Source organism: Triticum dicoccoides, chromosome 1B (genome assembly GCF_002162155.2).
Source record: "Triticum dicoccoides isolate Atlit2015 ecotype Zavitan chromosome 1B, WEW_v2.0, whole genome shotgun sequence".
Taxonomy (NCBI): Eukaryota; Viridiplantae; Streptophyta; class Magnoliopsida; order Poales; family Poaceae; genus Triticum; species Triticum dicoccoides.
Window position 1 is genome coordinate 441865096 of NC_041381.1, and position 11606 is coordinate 441876701.

The following is an 11606-nucleotide window of genomic DNA, read 5'->3' on the forward strand; positions in this document are numbered from 1 at the left end:
TGCATCTAAAGAGACCCTAATCTGGAGATTTTGGCCCCTCCAAGAGTTTCCTAGATGATCTTGGGATTCTGTCAAACACCTTGAGTGCATGGACAGTTTTGGCATGATTTTAGTTTTGCACTGTGATCTTGCCCCTCTGGACATACTGGCATGTCCACTAAGCCTCTAGACTACCCTAACCTAATCCTGTTAAACCCCAGCTCCACCCAAGCCACCTAGCCTCCCTGTCCATTTCGCCGTACACTTGGCATGCACGCTCCGGGCACAGCCAGAGCGCGCGTTTTACTCGTGCAGACACCCGAGTCGCCGCGTCCCGCTGCCGCCTCCCTCGCGCCCGTTCTGGCCCTCCCCTCTTCCAGCCGTCGCGCCCCGACTCCTCCCTCATCGCAGAGCCGCCTGGACCCCCCTGACGCTCCACAACGCCACCACCACTAGCCGCCGACGGCCACAGTAGGCCACTTCCATGGACGGGGCCGCCCGAGTCACCCCAGCGTGCCAGCTGCCCTCGGGAGCAGACTGAGCTCATCCACAAGCTTGTCCGCAAGCGCCCGTCACCGCCACGATGCCCTGCAAGATACAGAACGGTGGTCGCCGACAATCCTATCCACGGCCGCCGCGAACCGACCTAGCCGCGCTATAAGTAGGGGCCCCGGGCTCGTCCAGCCACTCAGGCAGCCTCAGGCCATCCCCTCAAAGCCCCCACAGCCAGTAATCGTCGGGGGGAGCCGTCTTCCCCGACTCCAGCCGGTTTGGCCGCCGCCACGTCCCAGTCCCATTCGTCGCAACCAGGGCCTCCCCTGCCCGTCCGACACCACCACCCGACTCCCCTGGATCGTGCGGAGCCGAGCCATGGTCGGAAGCCACCATAGCCCAAATCCCCAATTGTGCCCGAAGCTACCTCTGCCGCGGAGCTCGCCGCCGACGACTCCCTTCACCCCCGCCGACCCAACAACCAACGGGAGGACCGCCCCGGCCTGGCGGATCCAACACTGCCCTTGGATCCCCGTGGGGAGTCGCCGTTCGTCGGCGGCGATCGACGGAACCCCGCCCTCGCTCAAACAGAGGGAGAAGGTGCGGGCGACTGGTCAAACCTGACCAGTGGGCCCAAGGGACCCATTCTCTGTGACCAGCCCCGCCGCCACGTGTTTTAAGTGGAAGCGTAAAATCCCCGAGTACGTCTCCCCTGCTTCGAAAGCGTATTCTCATCGAAACGTTTTCTTTTTCTGGTTTTTATTAAAAACAAAATATTGACTAAACTTTGACTGGCTATATCTTTTTAAATAAAACTCCAAATGACTTGATTCTTTTTCTGTTGTTTGCCAAATATTGTCTAGTTTATTTTCATATTTATTTGAAAATTTTCCAAGAAACTTTTTTGTACTTTTTTTAAAGTATGTGTTATTTGAATATTTTTGAAAAAAGGAATTTGGAGGGGAGATTATAACTTTCAAAAGTTTTGGAGTGGACCTCACCCCTCCACAACTTGAAGGAAAGCATTCTGAACCCTGGCATAATATTTTTGTGTGTTGGTTGACACGATTATAACACCACCTTAATACGAAGAACTCGTTATTTTTTTGTGGTGATACGATCATTTGCACGAATGCATATTGGAAATTTCCTTGCTGTTGGAAAAGGATATACTTGTGATGGTAATCGTCCTCGTATGCCTTGCATGCATGCCAGAAAGAAATCCAGGAAAGCCTCTGCCTTGGGTAGGCATGAGCTTGTCCCCGGTCTTCGGTGATTCCAGACACCGGTAAGTTAAGTTGGTGTGTGCAGGTCAGGTGTGTTTTTCAACTAAAAGACCGTAGACGGAATTAGTCCCGATGGACTAAAGGAATTCGTCACTCGTGGGTAAAGAGTACACTCTCTGCAGAGATTAAATCTATTCGAATAGCCGTGTCCATGGGTAAGGACTACAGTCTGAGATGGGTCCAGTGTCGGTCTTAGTGTCGGTCTTCGGAGGAGAAACTACTAAACCAGAACATGGATCATGACCTGTGACCTACGATGATTGTGATTATTATTGTTATGGACTAACACTTTATATTATTGGATTTATTGAGTATCCTTGGGAAGGTTCTACCTCCTGGATATTCATTGTGATTATTTTTCTTACAAGCCCTTTATGTGGTATCGCTCAGACGCCCGACTGTGGCATGATTGTTATTTACTTTATAAGCCCTTTATGTGGTGTCGCTCAGACGCCCGACCGAGGCATGCTCGTTATTTACTATCCTTTCGAGATGTCGCTTCAGACATCCGATCAGTGCATTTTTATTACTACTCTGTTATTACATATTCATGTTGATATAAATAACCTGCTTGCATGCATCAGGGGTTTTATTTTTATGACTGACTTTGTGATCATAGAATGTTTTCAGAGCATGATTATCGTTTGTTATATTATACCCATGTTCATAATGTTTGCGAGTACATTCAAAGTACTCACTGGCTTTTCCCTGGCTATTGTCTTGGCCAGATTTCTTGCTTGGAGAGGAGCATTGCGATGACAGCCTCAGAACCTAAGCAATGGTGATAGCAGCCTCGCGAAGATAGGAGTTAACCTGGTCAACTGTTCCTGTGGGAAATGGAGTCCCATAAACGATGATGATCCACAAACTGCTTCCGCCATCAACCACTAGAAACCATTTGTTGTACTCATAGGCCAGAATGGTCTTGTACTACATATTTTGTATTTTGCTTGGAATTTCTGTATCAAGTTGGTGCCCCATCAGCTAACAGTAATCCTGGGGCTGGTGAGCACAAGGGCCATTTTCTGGAAATTAATATCCCAAAGACCCGGTCCTAACATTCCCTCTATGGCACGATCTTGATGTATCCCGAGCTTTGCTATTGTAGTTGGATCTTATGATGTTTCTCCCCCTCTACTCTCTTGTGATGAATTGAGTTTCCCCTTTGAAGTTATCTTATCGAATTGAGTATTTTATGAGAACACTTGATGTATGTCTTGATGTGCTTATCCATGGTGACAATGGGATATCACGTGCCTCTTGATGTATGTTTTGGTGATCAACTTGCGGGTTTCGTGACATTGGGAACCTATGCATAGGGGTTGGCACACGTTCTTGACTCTCCGGTAGTAGCTTTGGGGCACTCTTTGAAGTACTTTTATGTTGGTTGGATGAATCTGAGATTGTGTGATGCATATCATATAATCGTGCCCACGGATACTTGAGGTGACAATGGAGTATCTAGGTGACATTAGGGTTTTTGTTGATTTGTGTCTTAAGGTGTTATTCTAGTACGAAGTCTTTTATAGATTGATCTGAAAGAATAACTTTGAGGTGGTTTCATACCCTACCATAATCTCTATGTTTGTTCTCCTCTATTAGTGGCTTTGGAGAGACTCTTTGTTGCATGTTGAGGGCTTGTTATATGATCTATCTATGTTATTATTGTTGAGAGAACTTGCACTAGTGAAAGTATGAACCCTAGGCCTTGTTTCCTATCATTGCAATACCGTTTATGCTCACTTTTACCGCTCGCTACCTTGCTGTTTTTATTATTTCAGATTCCAAAAACCTATATCTACTATCTATTTTGCACTTGTATCACCATCTCTTTGCCGAACTAGTGCACCTATACAATTTGCCATTGTATTGGGTGTGTTGGGGACACAAGAGACTCTTTGTTATTTGGTTGCAGGGTTTTTTGAGAGAGACCATCTTCATCCTACGCCTCCTACGGATTAATAAACCTTAGGTCATCCACTTGAGGGAAATTTGCTACTATCCTACAAACCTGTGCACTTTCAGGCCCAACAATGTCTACAAGAAGAAGGTTGTGTAGTAGACATCAGTATGAACCATGGAAAAGTTGGAATATAGTATATATTACACCAATATAAATAAAGAATGAGTTCACAATAGTACCAAAAGATTTATTTTCTTATACTAACGGAGCTTATGAGGTTTTCTGTTGAGTTTTGTGTTGTCAAGTTTTCAAGTTTTGGGTAAGGATTTGATGGACTATGGAATAAGGAGTGGCAAGAGCCTAAGCTTGGGGATGCCCAAGGCACCCCGAGGTAATATTCAAGGACAACCAAGAGCCTAAGCTTGGGGATGCCCCGGAAGGCATCGCCTCTTTCGTCTTCGTCTATCGGTAACTTTACTTGAGGCTATATTTTTATTCACCACATGATATGTGTTTTGCTTGGAGTGTCTTGTATGATTTGAGTCTTTTCTTTTTAGTCTGCCACAATCATCCTTGATGTACACACATTTTGAGTGGGACATGCATGAATCGTGATTTATTAGAATACTCTATGTGCTTCACTTATATCTTTTGAGCTAGGCAATTTTGCTCTAGTGCTTCACTTATATCTTTTTAGAGCACGGCGGTGGTTTTATTTTATAGAAATTGTTGTACTCTCATCATTCACTTATATTATTTTGAGATTATTTTTAAACAGCATGGTAATTTGCTTTGGTTATAAATTTAGTCCTAATATGATAGCCATCCAAGAGGGATATAATAAAAACTTTCATAAAAAGTGCATTGAAGACTATGAGAAGTTTGATTCCTTATCATTGTTTTGAGATATAAAGATGGTGATATTAGAGTCATGCTAGTGAGTAATTGTGAATTAGAGAAATACTTGTGTTGAGGTTTTGATTCCCATAGCATGCATGTATGATGAACCGTTATGTAATGAAATTGGAGCATGAGGTATTTGTTGATTGTCTTCCTTATGAGTGGAGGTTGGGGACGAGCGATGGTCTTTTCCTACCAATCTATCCCCCTGGGAGCATGCTGTAGGATCGAAAGTATGTCTAGAGGGGGGTGATTAGACTACTTGACCAAATAAAAATCTAGCCTTTTCCCAATTTTAGTTCTAGGTAGATTTTAGCAACTAGTACAAGTCAAGCAATCAACATACACATGCAGTTCTAAGAGTATAGCAGCGTATTGTAAAACAATTGCATATGAAGGTAAGTGGAGGAGTTTGAGGAAGAAAACGCAATGTTGACATGGAGATTTTTTATCCGTGGTTCCAATAGGTGGTGCTATCGTACATCCACGTTGATGGAGACTTCAACCCACGAAGGGTAACGGTTGCGCGAGGCCATGGAGGGCTCCACCCACAAAGGGTCCACGAAGAAGCAACCTTGTCTATCCCACCATGGTCATCGCCCACGAAGGACTTGCCTCACTCGGGTAGATCTTCACGAAGTAGGCAATCTCCTTGCCCTTACAAACTCCTTGGTTCACTCCACAATCTTGACGGAGGCTCCCAAGTGACACCTAACCAATCTAGGAGACACCACTCTCCAAAAGGTAATAGATGGTGTGTTGATGATGAACTCCTTGCTCTTGTGGTTCAAATGATAGTCTCCCCAACACTCAACTCTCTCTCACAGGATTTGGATTTGGTGGAAAGAAGATTTGAGTGGAAAGCAACTTGGGGAAGGCTAGAGATCAAGATTTATGTGGTAGGAATGGAATATCTTGACCTCAACACAAGTGTAGGTGGTTCTCTCTCAGAAAATGTATGTTGGAAGTGTAGGCATGTTCTGATGGCTCTCTCCACGAATGAAGAGTGGGTGGAGGGGTATATATAGCCTCCACACAAAATCTAACCATTACACACAATTTACCAAACTCGGTGGGACCGAATCGTGAAACTCGGTCAGACCGATTTAGTTCATAATGTGACTGTTAGGCATTTCGGTGGGACCGATATGTCAACTCGGTGGGGCTGATATCGTTAGGGTTAGGGATAACGTAATCTCGGTGAGACCAATTACACAAACTCGGTGAGACCGATTTTGGTAATAGACAAACAGAGAGTTGGCCAGGCAAACTTGGTGGGACTGATTCTCTCATCTCGGTTGGACCGAAACGTTATGAAAGGGAAACAAAGAGTTTGCATTGCAATCTCGGTGGGACCGATCGCTCATCTCGGTTTGACCGAAACATTACGAAGGGAAATAGAGAGATTACAATCCCATCTCGGTGAGACCGAGATCCCTATCGGTGACACCAAAAAGACTAGGGTTTCTGGCAGTGGCTATGTCAACTAAACTCGGTGGCGCCGGATAGAAAGTTTCGGTGGGGCCGAGTTTGACTTTTGGTTTGGGACATATGTGGATGTGAGAAAGTAGTTGAGGGTTTTTGGAGCATATCACTAAGCACTTTGAGCAAGAAACTCATTAAGCAACACCTCACCCCCTCTTTATAGTATTGGCTTTTCCTATGGACTCAATGTGATCTTGGGTCACTAAAATGAAAAATGTAGAGTCTTGTGCTTTGAGATTGAGCCAATCCTTTTGTCCTTAGCATTTTGATGGGTTCACGTTTCTCATCCATGCCATGCCAAACATTGAGTTTTCCTGAAATATTTATCTTGAAATAGCATTAGCTCAATGAGCTATATGTTGTTAGGAATTACCAAAACCACCCAGGGATAGTTTCACTTTCAATCTCCCCCTTTTTGGTAATTGATGACAACATATAGATCAAAGCTCCCCCTAAATTGATGACAACATATTGATGACAACATATAGATCAAAGCTCCCCCTTTTTGGTAATTGATGAGAATAAGATTGAAAAACATCATCGCTTTGAGAAGTATGTGATAAGCAAGAGCTCCCCCTAAATTTGTGCATTATTTAAAATTTGCTTTGGACTGCAAACGCACAATGTGTTAGGATCATGGGTCACTCTTCCATGTCACATACATCTTGGTGGAGCGCTCAAAATGATAGAAGCTAAAAGCATGCACTCATCACCAAGCAAGTGAATGATCATATAAGGATATAAGAGATAATATCATCCAACAAGCATTAATGGTAGCATATGATCAAACACATGATCGAACAAGTAAACAAGTAGCTCACAAGCACACAATCAAGAAGTTCAACCAAAAACAAGAGAGATAAAAAGCAGCACTCTCTCTCTCAAAGCCTATGATCTATACATTTTCTCCCCCTTTGGACACAAGTTACCAAAAAGTTCAAAAGATGCATAGTGCTAAACGACTCTCAAGCTTGGTCTTCATGAGGTGGTGTAGAGATGGCTCCAAGGACGAAAGCTTCTATTGATGTAGCTAGAGCTGGTGGAGTGGCTGTAGGAGCTGATGGTACTGAAGCTATGGCTACTGGTGCAGATGTAGTAGCTCTTGTGTCTGGAACAGGCACTGCAGTAGATCTCTAACTCCTGGGCACTCTAGTGAAAGCATCTGTAGTACACTTGCCCTTCTTCTCCTCCACTTCATCCTGAAGTTGCTCAACTACTAACTGGATCTCAGTTACCTTGACATCAAGATCATAGAATTTCTGCTCAATGATTCTCTCCAAGCTCTCCTGGTTTTGAGTCAGGGTGGCCAAGCCCTTCTCAATCCTCAAGGTGGAGGCAATCAGATATCCAAGCTAATCTTGCTTGCTCTTAAAGAATATCTGAGATGCTTCTTCAGCTATTGGCATCTTTACAGCTTTCTTTGCCCCCTTGCCTTCTCTCTCTTCTCATGTGCTTGCACAGATGATCGATCTTCTTCATTCATGACAACAGTGTTGTCCTCAAAGTCTGGCTTGAGGGGTAGATGCTTCTTCTCAAACAAATACGTGCCTGTGCCCATCTTGGAGTTGATGAGCACCTCAATCTGTGAAGCATACCCACAAGATCTCTTCTGATCTGCAGCAGTCCTCTTGTTTGTTTCCACAATCAGACTCATCACCTTGAACTTTTGAGGAAATCAAATATATGTAGCAAGTTGATGGAGTGTCCTCTGATCATTCTATGATCTCCTGACTTTGGCAACAGAGTGTGCCTCAGAATGGTGGTGATTGTTGGTAGCCTTGACAGCAGGTGCTTCACTAACCCAAACTTGTGAGTCTCTAGGTCTGCATCAGGAATCTCCTTGTACATGCTAGCCATTCAGTTGTGATCCTTCTTCTTCTTGGCATAGACATCCAAGTCATCTTCATGAGCTTCTGGGGCATTGATCAATCTAGCCCACTCATCAACTGTAGATTGGTACCTTATACCCTCTGACATCCACACTATTCTTCCATCTTGTCACGCCCAATATGCGACCCTATCCAAAAGGAACTCGAAGGTCCCACCAAGGATAGACCCGCATATTGAAACGCTTTTGCAAGGTGGATATCATTACATCAACATTACATAATAGATGGGGATACATACAAAAGGCATACAATGCAACCGAATACAACATCACAATACATAAGAGCGTCATCCGACTACGGATGAAACACAAACAGAAACTCAAACGACAACCACCCTGCTAGCCCAGGCTGCCAACCTGGAACCTATCCCCTGATCGAAGAAGAAGCAGAAGAAGAACTCCAAAACAAGCAAACATCGCTCTCGCGTCATGAGCATCGCATAACCTGTACCTGCAACTGTTGTTGTAATAATCTGTGAGCCACGAGGACTCAGCAATCCCATTACCTTGGGTATCAAGACTAGCAAAGCTTAATGGGAAAGGAAGGGGTAAAGTGGTGAGGTTGCAGCAGCGGCTAAGCAAGTATGGTGGCTAACATACGCAAATAAGAGCGAGAAGAGAGCAAGCGGAACGGTCGTGAAGCTAGCAATGATCAAGAAGTGATCCTGAACTCCTACTTACGTCAAGCATAACCCAGAAACTGTGTTCACTTCCCGGACTTCGCTGAGAAGAGACCATCACGTCTACACACACGGTTGATGCGTTTTAATTCGAATCTGGTGTCAAGTTATCTACAACCGGACATTAACAAATTCCCATCTGCCTATAACCGCAGGCACGGCTTTCGAAAGATTATACCCTGCAGGGGTGTCCCAACTTAGCCCATGATAAGCTCTCGCGATCAACGAAGGATATTCCTTCTCCCAGGAAGACCCAATCAGACTCGGAATCCCGGTTTACAAGACATTTCGACAATGGTAAAACAAGACCAGCAAAGTCAAGCTACGAGTAAAACCAACCCTCAAGTTGCCCCGAGGTGGCCCCGCAGGTTGCTCGGTTCGGACCAACACTTAGACAAGCACTGGCCTGGGGGAGCTAAAATAAAGATGACCCTCGGGTTGGCCGACCCAAGGGAAAGCTATAGGTGGTGGTGAGGCAAATGGTAAAACCAAGGTTGGGCCTTGCTAAGGAGTTTTATTCAAAGCGAACTATCAAGGGGGTCCCATAAATCACCCGACCGCGTAAGGAACGCAAAATCCGGGAACATAATACCGGTATGACGGAAACTAGGGCAGCAAGAGTGGAAAAAAACACCAGGCAAAAGGCCGAGTCTTCCACCCTTTACCAAATATATAGATGCATTAATAATATAAGAGATATTGTGATATCCCAACCAAAATCCTGTCCACCATGGAGAAATCTTCAACTTCACCTGCAACTAGCAACGCTATAAGAGGGGCTGAGCAAAGCAGTAACATAGCCAAACAACGGTTTGCATAGGAAAGGTGTCAAAGGTTAGAGGTTCATGGCAATATGGGAGGCTTGATGAGCAAAAGATAGGTAACGCAGCATAGCGATAGAACGAAGCAACTAGCATAGCAATGATAGTAGTGAGATCCAGGGTAACGGTCATCTTGCATGAAATCCCGCAAGGAAGAAGAACGAGTCCATGAAGAAGACGAACGGATGAAGCCGAACCAACCGTAGACGAACGAATCCTCACGATCGCAACGAAACAGGAACTTTCGAGAAGAAGCACACAACAAGGTAAACACACCACACATGATCAATACATGATGCACAAACAAGCATGATGCATGACAAGCCTACATGAAGCTACTCATGGCAAGAGATGATGCAAACAAGAGCAACACATCAAGGCAAGTTTAAATGAGGCCGGGAACAACATATAACAAATCCGGTAAGTCCTCATATGTATATTTCGAAATTGGACCAGATCTGAATAAACCTTATGTTCAATTTGTTAAACAGCAAGTTAAGATGCACCAAGGTGATCTACACGAGATTCTAGTCAAGTTACATATAAAGTTCATTTAGTTTGGAGCTACGGCCCAGAAGATATGAGCAAAACAAGTTAAACATGGCATTGATGCAAAATGCACCCAAACATCAAGCAAACACCTCAAAACATGGATGCAACATGATAATATGAAACTACATGCAATTCTAAGCAAGTTTCATATAGAGCACACTCAAAACGGAGCAACGGTTCAACACACACACATGAAACAAGTTTAAAGGACAAGCTGTCCAAAACAGCAACTAGGCATATTGCAAGCATCAAAACAACATGCTACAGCACCCCAACATGATAACAAAAGGCATGGACATGATGTACAGGTAAAGCATAACAAAACATGAACACTGAGCTATCTCCAGAAATCAATAGAACATGCTCAAACACACATGGCAAGATTGCAAATAATAACAATTCAGACTTTGCTGAAAATAACATCAGGTTGCAATGTTTAGAGCTATCAACCAACATGTTACAGGAACTTATCATGGCAAACAAAGGCATGGCATGAATCTCCTAATTGCATTGATCAAAAGATCCTTACTGACCATGAGCCAAAAAGGATCAGAAAATATGATGGCACCCATGTAAACATAGCAAGTTATATTACAGATTCAAACATGGCAGAAACAGAATTATGAAGGCATGTAGATGAGCTTGTACCACTCACCACAGAGCAATACGTGGCATGGCAAGGCAACCAACAGTAAGAAGACATGTTTGTGAAGCTAACCAAGGCAAGAACAAGTTCATAGCATGCAAGGATCAACTACAACAACCTTGGCAAAATTGAATAACATGTAAACAATCTGCCAGGAAACATTTTGAAGCAAAAGTAGAGCACGAAAATGACATGCTAGACTACTCCATAATTGCAAACAAGGCCATGAATGGATATAGAACAACCATATGTTCAAAACATCCTTACTGAAGTATCTCAAATTATGCATGGATCTCTCTGTAGCATCATGTTTACATGGCATCAAAATAACAGCAGAACAAAGACTAAAATCAGCAACATCACGATGCCTAGTTAGCATGCTTGTGCTAGTCACCACATTGATCACAAAAATACATGGTAAGTACCTCTGTAAAGAAGACATGGCACAGTTCAAAACACATGTAGACATCAACCTCATAGGATGCACACATCAATCATGGCAAAAATGACAAAAGAGCTAGTTCTGTTAACAGACAGCAGAAAACATTATGAAGCACTCTTGCAACGATGATTCAGGCATCAAGATTGGCTCAAATGAATATGATGCAATGGAACGAAATGAAGTACTCGTTGAGACGAACAATTTGACATACTACACGCACAAAACGGAGCTACGGATGCAGAGATACGATGCGATGAACATGGCATGATAATGTCACAGATTCATGGACAGTGAAAAATATACCTCCGTGAAAGTCAACGCGGGACGGAGGCGTGCGGGACGAGGAGATCCGAGATCGGGGGCGTTGTTTGGTTGGAGGGATGGGTGGATCTCGTCCACCCCGACGAGATCTCACCGGAGAAGAACTCCGGCGAGCGGCGGGCGGCTCCGGCGAGGTCGGGACGGCCGGAGGGAGTCGGGGCCGACTGGATCCATGGGCGGCGGGGCCGGAGGACGAGCGGAGGCGCGCTCG